This window comes from Myxine glutinosa, chromosome 5 (assembly GCF_964187855.1).
Source record: "Myxine glutinosa chromosome 5, kmMyxGlut1.1, whole genome shotgun sequence".
Lineage (NCBI taxonomy): Eukaryota > Metazoa > Chordata > Myxini > Myxiniformes > Myxinidae > Myxine > Myxine glutinosa.
Genome location: NC_136265.1, coordinates 103,472,175 through 103,491,497, shown reverse-complemented (window position 1 = coordinate 103,491,497; position 19,323 = coordinate 103,472,175). Strand labels below are relative to the sequence as shown.

Sequence of the window (19,323 nt, the reverse complement as noted above, 5' to 3'; positions counted from 1 at the left end):
ATGACCGCCAAAATGGCCGCCTTTTTGTTTTTTATCATATCTTAACAAGTAGACATGGTAGAAATGCAAACAAAGTGTCGAAACGTAGGTTTTCAAACACAAGCAATCCAATGAAATCATTAATTACATGACTAAAACACCCAAAATATCCAAAACCAAGATGGCGGCCAGTATGAACGTCAGTGTGGCCGACAAATCCAAGCCAAATCAAACCTTACTTTTATGAGTAGGCACATATAAATTATGTATAATATAAAAGGAAATTAGGGAAGCCTCAATACCCTCTAAGCTTAGTTCTTTTCATAGTTTATGAATTGAGCATAAAGTCATTTATTACCATGTTGCTTCATGGATGATCCTCATTGTCATCTTCAGTCTCGTTATCCAATGGTATTGGTGCTGTATCTTCATCATCCATATCCAACAATGTTGGTGTAGTATTCTTGCATGATTGGCCAGTACATTTGCTGCACATTGAAGTGCAAAACAATCTCTGTTTCTTGCATCCACATGACATACCACCACATCCATCAACTTTGCACCCGCATGAAACCATGTTGAGCAAAGTGTCAGGGGCAACAGGGAGATCAGTTTCCACTGGCGCGTATTATCCTGTGACCTCCATCCCCAATCTGTTGGTGGCAAAGTATTTCCCATCCGCATCAAGAATTGTTCAATGGTCTGATCGGAGAAGTTTCCACCCAATAATGAATCAAGACGACGGATGGTGAAGTACCCCTTCTCTGTGAATAGTTTGTACTCAGCTATCGGCATGATTTGCTCCAAGGCTTCCATCTGTTGCAAATACAGTCTGGCAGATTTGGCGTAGGGAAGATGTCCTGCAGCATGAAAATGTGGAATAATTTCCCTCACACAGTAGAGATGGAGCTTCCAGTCGCCTGTCCTTTCGGCTCGAATGAAGTGTTGCAGAAGGGCCACTTGTCGGATATACTGCACCCAGAGCTTCCCAGTTCTGCTCTGACTTGCAGCCTGGTCAAGGAGTTGGGAAATGGTCTGACTTAACTGTTTAACACACTCCTCCTCGGCTATGTCTTCAAACCTATGCATTTCTATCACAAGTGGTTGCTAAGATATGAAATTGAGAACAGCGGCCATATTTACTGCCATATTGGCCGCCATCTTGGTTTTGGATATTTTTAGTGTTTTAGTCATATACTTAATGATTTAAATGGATTGCCTGTGTTTGAAAACCTATATTTAGACACTTTATTTGCATTTCTACCATATCTGGTTGCTAAGATATGATAAAATAGAGAACGGTGGCCATATTTGGGGTCATACTGGCCGCCATCTTGGTTTTGGATATTTTGAGTGTTTTAGTCATGTAATTAATGATTTTATAGGCTTGCTTGTATTTGAAAACCGATGTTTCGACACTTTGTTTGCATTTCTACCATGTCTACTTGTTAAGATATGATAAAAAACAAAATTGCGGCCATTTTGGCGGCCATCTTGAAAAGCACCAGGAGGATTTTCGAGGACTTTTTATATGTTATTTATAATACCCATAGGCATCTTTCCTGAAATTTTCAGCTTGTTATAAATTTTTTCCAGGCTTGGGCCTATGTACACTACTACTCTTGGCCTAAAAATCGGACCAGGTGATGCCACTGTACATAACACCGGCTGCCACGAGATGCCTTTTTGTACCGACAACGTATTTGTACCGCAACCGCTGACTACCTCTTGCTCTAGAGTCGGGGTTCCCAACCTGGGGTGCGACATGGAATATCTGGGGGTGCAACATGGAATATCTGGGGGGGCGACAAAGAGTGGCTTGTGTCCTTGTCGTCGTGTGTCACGAGTCATCACTCAGCCATCTGCCAACATGACATAAAACTTTTAAGTTTTTCTACTTTATTCATTTTTTGTCTTTTTCAGCACAAACTCTTATCGTGTAGCAACTTGTAACCTGTATACACCATTGTATACTTTTTACATATTTTTTTATTTTTTCTCATATTAGCTCATATTTTTCTCTTTCTGTTTTGCAGATTAACCCTTCATCATGTCAAAATGAAGAAAATGGAATGATGACTATGTGCACTTTGGTTTCACTTGCATAACGGGAAATGATGGCTTGCAAAAACCCCAGTGCACTCTTTGTAGCGTTGTGTTTTCCAACTCAAATCTGAAACCATCCAAGCTTCAAGAGCACTTCAAGAACAAGCATGGCGGAGCTGATGTTGAAGGACATGATGTTGGGTCATTGAAAATCAAAAGAGCTCGTTTTGATTCGGTTGGAACTCTTCCAAAGTTGGGTTTCGTTTCTGTTGAAAAACCACTACTTCTTGCTTCATACCAAGTGGCATATGCAGTGGCCAAATCCAAGAAGCCACATACAATTGCAGAAAATCTCATCAAGCCATGTGCACTGGAAATGGCAACAACTATCCTGGGCAACGAAGCAAGAAAAAAATTTGAACACGTGCCCCTATCAAATAATGTCATTCACAACCGAATCGGTGATTTGAGTGAAGATATTTTGGACCAAGTCATCTCAGATATCAGAGCTAGTCCTCTTAAAATCTCTTCAATTGGATGAGTCAACTCATGTCTCCAGTTGTTGTCAACTCATAACATTAGTGAGGTATGTCAATGATGGTGCTGTGAAGGAAGATTTCCTGCTTTGTGAAGATTTGAAAACAAGCACAACTGCAAAGGATGTGATGCAGCTGGTGAAAGACTTCTTTGCCAAACATGATTTAGATATCAAAGTCTTTGGTTCTGTGTGCACTGACGGGGCACCTGCAATGCTTGGAAATAAATCTGGCTTTTCTGCATTGATGAAAATGGAGATTCCAGACTTGCAAGTTACCCATTGTTTCCTTCATCGGCATGCTTTGGCATCAAAAACATCGCCTCCAAATTTGAAGAAAGTCCTTGACACTGGTGTGAAGATCATCAACTGAATCAGGGTGCGAGCTTTGAACCATCGCATCTTCAAATCATTTTGTGAAGATCTGGGAAGTGAGCATTCAGTTTTGCTTTTCCACACAGAAGTCCGTTGGTTGTCACGAGGACAAGCTTTAACCCGCTTCTTTGAACTGCGGGAAGAAATCAAAGTTTTTCTGGAAGAGCGTGAATGTGATCTGGTTGGGGCATTGGAATCACAGCAATTCGCCCAAATGCTGGCTTACTTAGCTGACATTTTCACTCGTATGAATGACCTGAGTTTCTCTTCAAGGAAAATGGATAAACATATTGAAGGCTTGTGAAAAGTTGAATGCCTTCAAAGAAAAGTTACGTCTTTGGCGTCAAAGGATGGAAAGAGGCAATCTCTCAAATTTTCTTTCACTTGAAGAGATGGTTGATGATGCTGGATCCATGACTCCTACTGTGCGTGAAGAAATTGTGGCTCATTTGGAAATGCTGTCAGAATCGTTTGATGGATATTTTGCTGCTGGAGACCTGAAGATTTCAGAAGAATGGATCATGAATCCATATTCCTACAAGATAGAGAAAATGTCAAATGATGAAGAACTGAAGGAAGATCTTATTGATTTGCGGACAAATCGAGCTTTTGAAATGCAATTTGAAAGCAAGACTTTGGAGGAGTTTTGGTATGCAGCACTGGATATGTTCCCAAGACTTGGTGGAAAAGCACTCCGTGTCCTCATTCCATTTGCAACGACATACTTGTGTGAATCTGGATTCAGTTCTCTTTTGTCAATCAAGACAAAATCTAGGAATCACCTGAATCCACAGGCAGACCTGCGGATCGCAGTCAGCAAGAATGTTCTACGTTTTGACAAAATCATGAAAGAGAAGCAGGAACAAAGAAGTCATTGAATTTTATGTTCACAATTGGGATTGATTTTACTGTTTCAAATTTTTTCTGTGTAAATTAAAATCTAATTGCTCAATTTATATTTGCATTTCATGCACTGAGTTAAAATCTTATTTTTTAGTTCAATTTGTTCACCCACAGTATTGTATGTGGTTCAATTTGTGGTTCAAAAATTTGACTTCTTCATCTTTAAATGTGATATTACTTTTGTAGGGGTGCGAACATTAATCAAATATTTCCTAGGGGTTTGGGGCATAGAAAAGGTTGGGAACCACTGCAGTCTAGAGCGAACTGAAAGTTCTCCACAGAATACTGCTTGTGGTAGTCTGTGCTCACCCATTGCTGTTTTCCATTTTTTTTGAACAGACACTTGAAGCTCATGGAAGAGCTGCAGCAGAATGCAATGGAACAAAATGGAGAGTTATATTGTTTTGTTTTAGTCACATGAAAAAGTAAGTACACCCCATGTAAAGTTTTGACTTTTTCAACATATTTAAACATACAGCTATTTGATCTTCATTTCAACAATATTGATAGATAAAGGTGATATAATATAACAAATATCATGAAACATTTACATTTTGTAGTCCATTGTATAATTTAAATAAACATAATGCAAATTTCGCACGTGGAAAAAGTAAGTACACCCTTGGCTCTAATAGGTGGTATTGCCCCCTTTGGCAGAAACAACCTCAAGTAGGCGTTTCTTATAACGGTCTACCAGTCTCTGACATCGACTGCGAGAAATTTTTGCCCACTCCTCCATGCAGAATTCTTTCATCTGTGCGATGTTTGAGGGGTTTCTTGCATGCACAGCTCGTTTCAAATACCCCCACAACATCTCGATGGGATTTAGATCCGGGCTTTGACTTGGCCATTCCAGAACTCTCCATTTCTTTCTTTTCAACCATTCCTTGGTGGATTTACTGGTATGTTTAGGGTCATTGTCAAGTTGCAAGGTCCACCTTCAGTTGAGCTTCAACTTCGCCGACAGATGGCCTCACATTATCCTCAAGCACCCTCGGGTACAATGAAGAATTCATAGTGGATTATATGATGGTGAGCTGCCCAGGCCCTGATGCAGCAAAGCTGCCCCGAACCATAATATTTCCACCACCATGCTTTACAGTTGGTATCAGGTTCTTGTGGTCAAATGCTGTCTTTGGTTTACGCCAAACATGTCTTCTGGTACTGTGGCCAAATAGCTCTACCTTTGACTCATCTGTCCTGAGCACATTGTTCCAGAAGTGCTGGTCTTTGCCTCGGTGTTCATTGGCAAACTTTAGTCTTGCCCTGATGTTCTTTCTGGACAGCAAAGGTTTCCTCCTGGCACACCTCCCATGCAGATCAAATTTGTGCAGCCTCTTTCTAATGGTGGACTCATGCACTTTTACATCAACAGTGGCAAGAGCTACCCTTTAGGTCCCGTGATGACATTCTGGGGTTCTTAGAGACTTCTTTCAGCATCTTGCGGTCTGCTCTTGGGCTGAACTTGCTGGGGCGGCCTGGCCTGAACAAGTTGGCAGTTGTTTGGAATCTTATCTTCTCCACTTGTAGATGATCTTCAGGACAGTCGAATGATTGATTTCAAATTGTTTGGAGATCTTTTTAAATCCCTTCCCAGACTTGTAGTCATCTATAACCTCCTTTCTGAAGGCCTCAGAGAGCTCTTTTGATCTAGGCATGGTGATGCCGCACACTTCAACAACAAAGAGCTAACCAAACTAAATATCTGAGGTTTAAATAAGACAGGTTCCTCCAAGATCCTCTCTAACGATGTTATAATCATTTGAACCTGAGCTGGTGCACCTGATTCTAATTTTATGTATTTGAAGTAGTGATAAATGTAGGGGTGTACTTACTTTTTCCACATGCGAAATTTGCATTTATGTTTATTTAAATTATACAATGGACTACAAAATGTAAATGTTTCATGATATTTGTTATATTATATCACCTTTATCTATCAATATTGTTGAAATGAAGATCAAACAGCTGTATGTTGAAATATGTTGAAAAAGTCAAAACTTTACATGGGGTGTACTTACTTTTTCACATGACTGTATGTCGTCCTGTGCCACCAACAAAGACCACTAGTTATGTGCTGGAATAAGCCACTACCCTTGTTCACAGAATGCTTTGATTGGGCTATCCATGGGAGGGAAGAGCAGGAAAGAAGTGTTGTAGACCAGGAGCCCAGAAGGTTTATTCAAGTGAAAAGCACCGAAGCAACTGACCACGTGGGTTGAAAGGGTTCTACCCCTACATCACAAAAATGCATTGCTGCCGGGTCAGGGCCGGTGCCTTCCCGCCCAAATCGCCCAAAATAGGGACACCATTACCAAAAATCCTATTTTCATCAATATCTGGAAAACTATACATGGCAGTATCACAAATCTGGTGTCTACGCCCATGTTTTCATGGTCAATCATTATAAAAATGCATTTCTCCTTAGCCAGGGTTGTGTCTTTCCCACCCAAAAGCACCCAAAGTGCCCAAAGTAAGGAAACCATTGCTGAAAATCCTATTTCCCTCAATATCTGGACAACTATACATGGGAGTATCACAAATCTGCTGTCTACACCTATGTTTTCATGGTCCCTTCACCTTAAAAATGAGACTTTGTAGAGTGTACCTATCAATGTCATCCTGTGTTCCTCCAATGGAAAGAAACTCTTCTTTGTACAAAGTGAAAATTACTGTTGCCAATATGGGAGTTTTGTTATTGATGACTTCATTCTCGAGGAACATTGACAATTTTTGGAAGGCTTCAGCATGCGTCTTCCGATTGGATGCTTCCTCTTCTTGCGTGTGTGTCGCATTCTGCCGCACATAGTCACGGCGACAACTGTTATGGTATTTTGCTTCTTTTGTAATTAAATCTTCACCAAGTGCAATAATCCTGCCATCACCCTGTCCATTGGCAGCAAGCATGATTGCCTTACTCCCGTCTGTGGTCATACATTGGCTGAGGGGTTCATATTTTTGTGACCTTTTCTTTCTGATCTTTCTACAGAAGAGGCATTCCGGTCCAAGGACACCCCTTGTGTTGCTGGACGGATGACTGAAACTTGAGCGAGTGGCTTTGCGGGGTGGTTCAGAAGGTTCCTCGGTAGGTAGTGCTTGCCTCTTAACAGCACAAAATCGACTGAGACAAACTGAGTGGTAATATTTGCCTTCTGGTGCCTTCGTCTTGGTGATCTCTCCTGAAGTGCTGGAAGACTTGTCACTTTGCAGTGCCATTCGACGTCTAGCAGCATTTTTAGCTGTTTCCCAGATTTCCAAAGTGAAAGACTTCAGGCCAGGCTCCTCCTCTATTGTCTCTCTGCAAATCATGCAAGCAGGGTTGTTATTTTCCATGATCTGGAAATAACAAAATAAGACAAAGTGTTCATTATTTGCTTCAACTGCAACCACAAACACACGGTGATCTGACTCTGATAGGAACATTTCTGGATGAAATACATAGTTTATAAGCACGACAATAATTTTCTCAATGTAATGATTGACCATGAAAACATGGGTGTAGACACCAGATTTGTGATACTGCCATGTATAGTTTTCCAGATATTGATCAAAATAGGATTTTCGGTAATGGCGTCCCAATTTTGGGCGATTTGGGCGGGAAGGCACCGGCCCTGACCCGGCAGCAATGCATTTTTGTGATGTGGGGGTAGAACCCTTTCAACCCACGTGGTCAGTTGCTTCGGCGCATTTCACTTGAATAAACCTTCTGGGCTACTGGTATTTTGGTGAAGAAATCAGAAGGATACGGGGTAAGGGAAGAGTATTATTAATTATTGGAGATTTCAATTTGCCAGGGATATATTGGGTCCATGATCAGGGAGCGGGGGGGAAGGGTGCAGTGTATGACATCTTTCTAAGTAATTATCCCAATATGGTGGAGGAGGTGGAAGTAAGAGTGCAATTTGAGACAAGTGACCACAACTTAGCATGTGCAAGACTTGTTAAGAGCTGACATTCGGGAGAGTTAAGTAAAGGTAGCTTTCTTCAGTGTAATTTCTTATTACCTCTGCCTTCGAAGGTGTATGGTGATTTTTCTTTTTTGAATACACTGGCGTAACTTGTCGAAGAGCTATTTCAGTGAACGGATCAGAACATAAACAAAAACAGGACACAAGACACACATGCATGGCTTGAACAAAATGGATACAGAAGGAAACTCCAAGGAGGGAAAACTGGAAAATTGCAAGGACGATGGCCTTGGATGGGGTTAACGAGGGCAGAAAAGATCATTGTTTAGGATCGGGGATGGTCTGTGATGGTGGTGAACAGCTGCCTTGAAGACCTGGAGGGAAGAATGAGATTGACGTGGATGTGGAAGTCGATTCCACAGGTGGATGAAAAGAGGAACAAATGAGTAGAGGTGAACAGTGATCCTGGATTAAGGTAGTTTTACCATTGATGGTGGACTGTGTGAGCCCTGCAGAAACCTGGGAGGGACAAAGCATGGGACGAGCAGAGGGGACAAAACCAGAAAGGAGATGGTAGAAGACAGAGAGACCACCGACCAGTCTGCAATGGCGAATTGATTGACCCATTGACTCCAATTATCTTCTTGGAGATTCCAATGACCTTAACACCTTGATTTTCACGGCATCAATCTGAGCAATATGTGAAGCAGGGGAGCCAGCCCAGAGGGGAGAGCAGGACCCTATCAAGCTGCGGATGAAGGCCTTGTCGGTGGCTTGGAGTTCAGGTGTGCCAAGGAAGGGCATTGTACAATGGAGGATGCCCAGTTAGCATCTGGCTTTGGTGGCCAACTTTAAAAAGTGGTTTGCCCAAGAAAGATCATGGCTGATAGTGAGAACCAGGAGATTAAATCACTGAACGTCCTCAAGAGGATTGTTAAGAAAGCAGATAGGAGTGTTTGCCAGAACACTCCTATCTGAACAGTCACAGGTACTAGATGTAGAATCCTCGGTCGCTCTTACTGGGTCCAAAGCAAGTGAGCCATGCATGTGTAACGTCATGCAATGCTCTTCAAAGCGCATCTCCTACCATGTGATTAGATAGTCATAAATTTGTCTTTAAAACTCGACCAATCCCAGGAACCGTAATATCAAATGGTATTATATTTCCAATGCTATTTCCACAGAGCATGTTGGTGAAACAGAGACCTTTATAACTTCAGTTTCCCATGTCTGATCAATCCTTAGTAAAAGCCAGAAATATGCAGTGCAGTTTTAAATGCAACCGAGGCTCCTGTCTAATTGTTGTAAACAAACCCAGTGGGGTTCACACAATTTCAATGGATCTGTTATTCTGCATGGATTCGAACTAGATTCAAAAGAACAAATAAAACAAGTAAAAACAAGTACAGATACATTCAAAGTACACCGCCCCCATGCCAAATAATTAAATATCCTCCAGCGCGGCATTGCCGGGGCGCCTCTGGCACCCGGCAATACCGCCGTGCAGCTCATGGAGACTGTATTTGGAGGGAGAAAAACAAAACAAAACAAAAAACACCTTTAGAGGCCATTTTTCCCCGCAAGCGGGGGTTGGCCTTTTTCGGGGACCGTGGTTGTTGTTGTTTTTTTGGTCCCCTTTTTGAAGCAATGTTTTACGGCCGGATGCCCTTCCTGCCGCCAACCCTTTTTGTCGCCTTTTTACGACAAACAGGGAATTACCAGTGAACTGGTACTCAAAATTTGGAGGGAGAGGTGCACAATAATTGATTGATTCATTGCATAATTAAAATCAAGAAAAAATGTCATAAAATATTTTCTTAATCAATTGGCTAATGCATAACTAAACCAACAGTGCTTCATCCGAAGATGCATCTTTTAGAAATTTAATTAAATAAGGCATTAATTAAAAAAAAAATTGATTAATCAATAAATGAATCGATTAAGTGATTAATCAATAAATCAAAAATATCCTTTGTAGCCACATCGCTTGGTCACTGTCATGTCCAAATATTAGCTTCCTAGCTCAAAAGTTGCCTGTGATATTGCCCAGATGAGAAAGAAAATAAATAAATGATTAATAATGAAAATAAATAAATAATAATCATAAAAAAATGAAATAATTAATCAATTCGCTAATATAACACATAAACCACCACCATTTCATCAGAATCTGTAACTTAAAAAAAAAAAAAGTTTTAGTCATTAATCGAATAATTAAATAATTAATCGATTAATTAATAAATCAAAAATAGCCTTTGCAGCCAAATCACCTGGTCATTGGCATGTCCAAATATCAGCTTCCTAACTCAAAAGGTGCCTGAGTTAATGGTCAGAAGAGAAAGGAAATTTGATTAATTAAATAACTCCTTAATTAATTGATTATTCAAAAAACAAAAAATACCGTTTTGGACAAAGGACTTGCTCACTATTGTGCCGAAATGTCAGCTTCCTAGCTCAAAGGATGGCTGAGATATCACCCGGACAAACAAGAAAACAAACAAGTACACATACATTCAAAGTACACCGCCCCATGCCAAATAATTAAATATGCTGCAGCGCGGCATTGCCGGGGCGCCTCTGGCGCCCGGCAATACCGCAGTGCAGCTCATTAAGGCTGCATTGGGAGGGAGGGGTGTACACTAATTGATTGATTAATTGTATAATTAAAATCAATAAAAGATTATCACAAAATATTTTCATAATCAATTGGCTAATCGCATAACTAAACCACTAGTGCTTCATCCGAAGATGTATCTTTTAGAAATTTAATTAAATAAGTCATTTATAAAAAATTAAATAATTAATTGATTACTCAATAAATAATTAATCGATTAATCAATAAATAATTAATAGATGAAATGATTAATCAATAAATCAAAAATATCCTTGATAGCCACATCACTTGGTCACTCATGTCCAAATATTAGCTTCCCAGCTCAAAAGGTGCCTGAGATATTGGCCAAATGAGAAAGAAAATAAATAAATGATTAATAATGAAAATAAATAAATAATAATCATAAAAAAATTAAATTATTAATCAATTTGGTCAGAGAACACATAAACTACCACTATTTCATCAGAATCTGTAACTTTAAAAAAAAAATTTTTTTTGTCATTAATCGAATAATTAAATAATTAATCGATTAATTGATTAATTAATAAATCAAAAATATCCTTTGCAGCCAAATCACCTGGTCATTGGCATGTCCAAATATCAGCTTCCTAACTCAAAAGGTGCCTGAGTTAATAATGGTCAGAAGAGAAATGAAATTTAATTAATTAAATAAGTACTTAATTAAACGCTAATAATTAAATAACTCCTCAATTAATTGATTATTCAAAAAACAAAAAATACCGTATTTGACAAAGGACTTGCTCACTACTGTGCCGAAATTTCAGCTTCCTAGCTCAAAGGATGGCTGAGATATCGTCCGGACAACCAAGAAAACAAACAAACAAGAAACCAGAGTGAAAACTGAGTACTCTCTTTCAGCGTGCGTCACTGCCGAGCCCCCTTTGGTGCCCGGCAATGACGATTTGCAATGCCTGGAGATGGCATAGGAAAGGAGCGGTGTACAACAAGTAAAGATACATTCAAAGTACACCGCCCCCATGCCAAATAATTAAATATTCTACAGCGCGGCATTGCCGGGGCGCCTCCGGCACCCGGCAATACCGCGGTGCAGCTCATAGAGGCTGCATTGGGAGGGAGAGGTGTACACTAATTGATTGATTAATTGTATAATTAAAATAAATAAAAGATTATCACAAAATATTTTCTTAATCAATTGGCTAATAGCATAACTAAACCACTAGTGCTTCATCCGAAGATGTATCTTTTAGAAATTTAATTAAATAGGTCATTAATAAAAAATTAAATAATTAATTGATTAATCCAAAAATAATTAATCGATTAATCAATAAATAATTAATCGATTAAATGATTTATCAATAAATCAAAAATATCCTTGATAAACCACCACCATTTCATCCGAATCTGTAACTTAAAAAATTAATTAATTAGGTCATTCATCGAATAATTAAATAATTAATCGATTAAATGATTAATCAATAAATCAAAAATATCCTTGATAGCCACATCACTTGGTCACTGTCATGTCCAAATATTAGCTTTCCAGCTCAAAAGGTGCCTGAGATATTGGCCAAATGAGAAAGAAAATTTAAAAATGATTAGTAATGAAAATAAATAAATAATAATCATAAAAAAATTAAATTATTAATCAATTCGGTCACAGAACACATAAACCACCACCATTTCATCAGAATCTGTAACTAAAAAAAAGAAATTTTTTTTTTGTCATTAATCGAATAATTAAATAATTAATCGATGAATTGATTAATTGATTAATAAATCAAAAATAGCCTTTGCAGCCAAATCACCTGGTCATTGGCATGTCCAAATATCAGCTTCCTTACTCAAAAGGTGCCTGAGTTAATGTTCAGAAGAGAATGTGAATGTGAAGCATTTCTGAGGTGAATGTGTAGGCCCATAAAAAAACATTTGACGTGAATGTGTAGGCCCATAAAAAAACATTTGACGTGAATGTGTAGGCCCATAAAAAAAACATTTCTGACGTGAATGTGTAGGCCCATAAAAAAACATTTGACGTGAATGTGTCGGCCTATAAAAAAAAAGCATTTCTGACGTGAATGTGTAGGCCCATAAAAAAAAACATTTCTGACGTGAATGTGTAGGCCCATTAAAAAAACATTTCTGACGTGAATGTGTCGGCCTATTAAAAAAAGCATTTCTGACGTGAATGTGTCGGCCCATAACAAAAACATTTCTGACGTGAATGTGTCGGCCCATAACAAAAACATTTCTGACGTGAATGTGTAGGCCCATAAAAAAAAACATTTCTGACGTGAATGTGTAGGCCCATTAAAAAAACATTTCTGACGTGAATGTGTCGGCCTATTAAAAAAAGCATTTCTGACGTGAATGTGTCGGCCCATAACAAAAACATTTCTGACGTGAATGTGTAAGCCCATAAAAAAAACATTTCTGACGTGAATGTGTAGGCCCATAAAAAAAACATTTCTGACGTGAATGTGTAGGCCCATAAAAAAAACATTTCTGACGTGAATGTGTAGGCCCATTAAAAAAGCATTTCTGACGTGAATGTGTAGGCCCATAAAAAAAAACATTTCTGACGTGAATGCGTAGGCCTATGAAAAAAAGCATTTCTGACGTGAAGGTGTATCGTGATGTCTTTACAGGTGTGCTTCATCAACTGTTAAGGTGAAATAAATTTACCTAATTGAAGACACTTATTGCAGGAAACCCCTTTTCCGTAGTCGATGACAAGCCTGCGTCTTGGCTGCAGTCTCACAATTTCCCACAATATCCTCGCGTGTTTCAGTCACGAGCTTCACCATGGCGACGACTGGGTGGTGTCATTAACGTCCTTTCCGGCGTCATGTGCATCAGCGTTTTGCCTCGTCCGGCGCGGGTTGTAATCGATTTGCGTTTCCATGTTTAATGCCTGAGGCGAAGGCTGCGTTATCCAAAATATGGTGAACGAGAACGGCACTTGGTAGAACGACCCCCGCCAGGCTAAACAGTTTATGTTTGTACGCACTGATAGACCAGATCTGGATTCGGACCTGAACCAAAATCGAATCGGCTTGTTCTTGTCAAGACCAACTCATCCACCTAGTTTAGTCATAACTCATCCATAATTTTTTTTATATCATGTTATTTATCGCTTTTGGTTCGATCTCTCAATGGTGAAGAATTACTTACGAAATTAAATAATACTTGTATCCGAATCCATATCCACATCTTCACCAAAATCGCGTCGATTCTGTCTTGTCACACACCCAACCTGCCGTCAATTTTCGTCCAAATCCGTCCATAACTTTTTTGAGATATCGTGTTTATCGATATCTATAGATTTTAGCCCTGCAACTCAATGGTGAAAAATCACTTAAAAAATTATCTGATCAAATACTTGGCCAAATCAGATATTGGCCAAATGATAAAGAAAATAAGTACTTAATTAATCGCTGAAAATAAATAAATAATAATCATAAAAAAATTAAATTATTAATCAATTCGGTCAGAGAACACATAAACCACCACTATTTCATCAGAATCTGTAACTTTAACAAAAAATTTTTTTTAGTCATTAATCAAATAATTAAATAATTAATCGATTAATTGATTGATTAATTAATAAATCAAAAATAGCCTTTGCAGCCAAATCACCTGGTCATTGGCATGTCCAAATATCAGCTTCCTAACTCAAAAGGTGCCTGAGTTAATGGTCAGAAGAGAAAGGAAATTTAATTAATTAAATAAGTACTTAATTAATCGCTAATAATTAAATAACTCCTCAATTAATTGATTAATCAAAAAACAAAAATACAGGTTTTTGACAAAGGACTTGCTCACTACTGTGCCGAAATTTCAGCTTCCTAGCTCAAAGGATGGCTGAGATATCATCCGGACAAACAAACAAGAAAGAAAACAAACAAGAAAACAAACAAGAAAACAACCAGAGTGAAAACTGAGTACTCCCTTTCAGCGTGCGTCACTGCCGAGCCCCCTTCGGTGCCCAGCAATGACGATTTGCAATGCCTGGAGATGGCATAGGAAAGGTGCGGTGTACAACAAGTACAGATACATTCAAAGTACACCGCCCCCATGCCAAATAATTAAATATCCTACAGCGCGACATTGCCGGGGCGCCTCCGGCACCCGGCAATACTGCAGTGCAGCTCATAGAGGCTGCATTGGGAGGGAGAGGTGTACACTAATTGATTGATTAATTGTATCATTAAAATCAATAAAAGATTATCACAAAATATTTTCTTAATCAATTAGCTAATAGCATAACTAAACCACGAGTGCTTCATCCGAAGATATATCTTTTAGAAATTTAATTAAATAAGTCATTAATAAAAAATTAAATAATGAATTGATTAATCAATAAATAATTAATCGAATAATTAAATAATTAATCGATTAATTGATTAATTGATTAATCAATAAATCAAAAATATCCTTGATAGCCACATCACTTGGTCACTCATGTCCAAATATTAGCTTCTGAGCTCAAAAGGTGCCTGAGATATTGGCCAAATGAGAAAGAAAATAAATAAATGATTAATAAGGAAAATAAATAAATAATAATCATAAAAAAAAATTAAATTATTAATCAATTCGGTCAGAGAACACATAAACCACCACCATTTCATCAGAATCTGTAACTTAAAAAAAAATAAAAAAAATTGTCATTAATCGAATAATTAAATAATTAATCGATTAATTAATAAATCAAAAATAGCCTTTGCAAACAAATCACCTGGTCATTGGCATGTCCAAATATCAGCTTCCTAACTCAAAAGGTGCCTGAGTTAATGGTGAGAAGAGTAAAGGAAATTTAATTAATTAAATAAGTACTTAATTAATCGCGAATCATTAAATAACTCCTCAATTAATTGATTATTCAAAAAACAAAAAATACAGTTTTTGACAAAGGACTTGCTCACTACTGTGCCGAAATTTCAGGTTCCTAGCTCAAAGGATGGCTGAGATATCGTCCAGACAAACAAACAAGAAAACAAGAAAACAAGCAAGCAAGAAAACAAACAACCAGAGTGAAAACTGAGTACTCCCTTTCAGCGTGCGTCACTGCCGAGCCCCCTTCGGTGCCCAGCAATGACGATTTGCAATGCCTGGAGATAGCATAGGAAAGGTGCGGTGTACAAAAATAGCCTTTGCAGCCAAATCACCTGGTCATTGGCATGTCCAAATACCAGCTTCCTAACTCAAAAGGTGCCTGAGTTAATGGTCAGAAGAGAAAGGAAATTTGATTAATTAAATCTTAAGTACTTACTTAATTAATCGTACTTAATAAATAAATACCTAATTAATCGCTAATAATTAAATAACTCCTCAATTAGTTGATTAATCAAAAAACAAAAAATACTGTTTTTGACAAAGGACTTGTTCACTATTGTGCCGAAATTTCAGCTTCCTAGCTCAAAGGATGGCTGAGATATCGCCCGGACAAACAAACAAACAAGAAAACAAACAAACAACCAGAGTGAAAACTGAGTACTCCCTTTCAGCGTGCGTCATTGCCGAGCCCCCTTCGGTGCCCGGCAGTGACGATTTGCAATGCCTGGAGATGGCATAGGAAAGGAGCGGTGTAGAACAAACAACCAGAGTGAAAACTGAGTACTCCCTTTCAGCATGCGTCACTGCCGAGCCCCCTTCGGTGCCCAGCAATGACGATTTGCAATGCCTGGAGATGGCATAGGAAAGGTGCGGTGTACAACAAGTACAGATACATTCAAAGTACACCGCCCCCATGCCAAATAATTAAATATCATACAGCACGGCATTGCCGGGGCGCATTAGGCGCCCGGCAATACCACAGTGCAGCTCATAGTCCTTGAGCCAACCGGCCATTTTTTGAAGTGAATGCTCCGGGGGGGGGGGAGTAATTCTCATTATGATTTTCCATTAGACCAATGTCTCAAGTGTCAGAAAAGGTGTGATGGACATCTGAGAACGGTAGCTTAGTGCCCGGATGGACGCCATCTTTGAAACCACCCAGCTCGAAAATGCCCATTTGGTGGGGTACATTGTTGCACGTGTATCTGGACTTCTATACTAGCTATCGATGTGCGGTTGATGACTAAATATACGTCCGATGTGTACCGTCTAAATAAAAAATAATATGAAGCATTTTGTTTTAGATTAATTATTATAAAAATCAATTATCGAAAAAAAATCATATATTTTTCAATATTTTATTATTAGACTTGTACTTTTTTTAGTGAAACAACACTGGTATGATTTTCCAAATTATGCATTGTGCTACACCGTTTATCTGTCTATAAAAATAACTCAAAAACTAAAACATATCATCCACCACGAGTGTACACAAAAAATATATGAAAAGGCATGCACTTTCCACAAACCGAAACTATGTCAGTTGGAATTTCCCGCCGATAATCAACCCACAGAACCCAGTGCCGAAAGTGACGTCAGTCTATTCTATATCTATATTCTATATTCTATATCTCAGTCTGAGATTTGTTGCGGTGACCTGATTAATTTCTGAGGGGGGGGGGGGGGGGGGGGTGGGTGGCTTAAGAACTAAAAGTGAACATGTTAGATGGCGCCACATACAACTCTATTATAGAGTTGTATTGTGGCGCCATCTAACATGTTCACTGACTTGGATGAGTATGTCTATGTAAGCTGGCGAGCTTTTCGGATATCGGAGTAATCTAACGTCAGTCTTTTTGTTCTTTCAGCTGAGATGGCCGGTGTCGAGGCGAAACGGGCGAAGATTGAACCTGAGTCCGGAACGTGCATCCTGTGCAGCAAGAAGTCGCCACTCTCTGAACTAAGCAAGGCAGCGGGCAACAGTTCTTGGAAGACATTGTGTGACGCAGCCGCAGTTAGAAACTTTTATCCAATTCTAAAGCTAGTCCAAGAAGGCGCAGTTGAACTTCCTAATATTCCAATATTATACCATAGGGCTTGTAGATCAGACTTCACTCACAAAAACCACCTAGCTACTTTGACCAATGCAGCTAGAAGTTCTTCAGTTGATACTGGCGATGCGGTGCGACGGCGATCATCACGGGAAGAGACAGGATCAACTTCAACGGTCTACGATGATAAATGCATTTTTTGCCAGCGTGCTTCAAAATTCATAAAAGGCAGTCGTACCCGTGAAACAGTTGTCTTGGCTGTTGAACTTCGAGCAGATAAGACAATAAGAGATGCTGCGACAGCTCGCAATGATGAGAGAGTTTTGGCATTGACTACACGAGATATGGTTGCAGCTGAGGCTCACTACCACTTCTCCTGCTATAGAAACTACACACGGCCCCAAAAACCTCAAGTAGAAACTGACATTGAAGATAATATCGAGAAAAAAGAAATGATACGATGTATATTCAATTTCATTCGCACTGACTTGTTCTTGAACCCGAGGATTGTTCCAATAGTTGATGTTGCAACAGATATCCTGTCTTCAGATACATTTTCAGTTGATGTTCGTGACTCCATCAAGAAGAATCTGCAGCGCACATTACAAAGAGAGTTTGGAGAATCGCTCATCTTCTTCAATGTGCAACACCGTGTATACTTGATGCCCGATAATCTGACAAAGCGAGAGATTGCTGCAGAGTGCGTAAACCTGAAAGCAGAAGTGAAAGCATTTGAACGAACGGACGGTGAAAGTAACATTGTGCGTGCAGCTACTTCACTGCGACACCAGATCAAAGATGCTCATTACAATGAACGTTGGCCGCCTCAGCCAGCAGAACTCACTTCAGATTACGTGAAGATACCAGATTCTCTTCGTGTATTTCTGCATACTTTGATTTGCGGGAGTGGGGGTAGCTCTGCGCGTGCCGACACACTGGTATGATCGATGGCTCAAGATATCATCAATGCTGTACACCGGGGTACCATCAGAACATCGAAGTATGTCCTACTTCCGTGGGTCATGAAAACGCTCACCGGTAATACAGAGGTCATCAGAATATTGAATCGACTCGGGCACGGATGTTCGTACACAGTTCTGGAAGAAATCGAGACAGCGCTATGCATAGACAAATTAGCAAGTGTGGAGAAAGATACAGTACCACTTCCGTCACATGTGCACCCTTCGGTCCCGACTGTATTAGCATTCGATAACATCGACAGGCTAGAGGAATCGCCGAGTGGTGGCGGAACATCGCATCGCGTCAACGGTATCATCGTCCAACCGAAGTCGCAGTCGTGTTTGCCGCCCCAACCTCCATCGGCAGTATCCAAAGCAGATAAGAAGCGATCTATCCCGTCATCCAGCGATTTAGTTCCAATATACAGCGGTGGGAAACGAGAGGGCCCACCTGCAATCAAGCCTGCAGATCTTTCTGACACTCTTGCAGGCGCAACATCCCTTGCGCAGCGCCGAAATCACGTATGGATTATGACTCGCATGCTGGAACCATGCGACCAGACAATCAGTTCGTGGACTGGTTTCAACATCATGACTAGAGATCGTGTTCAGGTGACGGAAGATGTAGTTGGCTACCTGCCGACTATAAACGCGCCTGCCACAGATATGGCAACAGTGCAAGAAATCCTCAGAGAAGCTCTGAACATCATGTCATCACTTCAGCTTGAGCGTATACCGGTGGTGCTAGACCAGGCACTATTTGCTAAGGCGACCGAAATAGCATGGAAAGATGTCGATCGATATGGAAGAATCGTGCTCATGATGGGGAACTTCCATACCATCTGTAACTTCATGTCGAGCATTGGGAAAATGTTTGGAGATGCAGGCCTTCGGGATGTAGCTGTTGAGTCAGGAGTAATCGCTGAAGGTTCCATCAACAGGGTTCTGGAAGGCAAGCAATACAACCGTGCTGTGCGACTCCACAAGTTGATGTACGAGGCACTAATGCGCATCATTTGGAAGGGCTTCCAGGTGTGGATAGAAAGCAATCATCCTGACAAGGAACCCCAGATTCGAAGCACTGACCTCAAAATTCGCAGCATCAAGGAGGATGTTTGCCACGAGACTCTCGCTGCTG

General features: G+C 39.8%; 1 protein-coding gene across 1 annotated transcript in view; it reads right to left on the bottom strand.

Annotated features, from left to right (window-relative positions):
• LOC137427311 (uncharacterized) overlaps positions 1 to 19,323 on the bottom strand; it is an 88,706-nt gene that overhangs the window by 14,882 nt on the left and 54,501 nt on the right.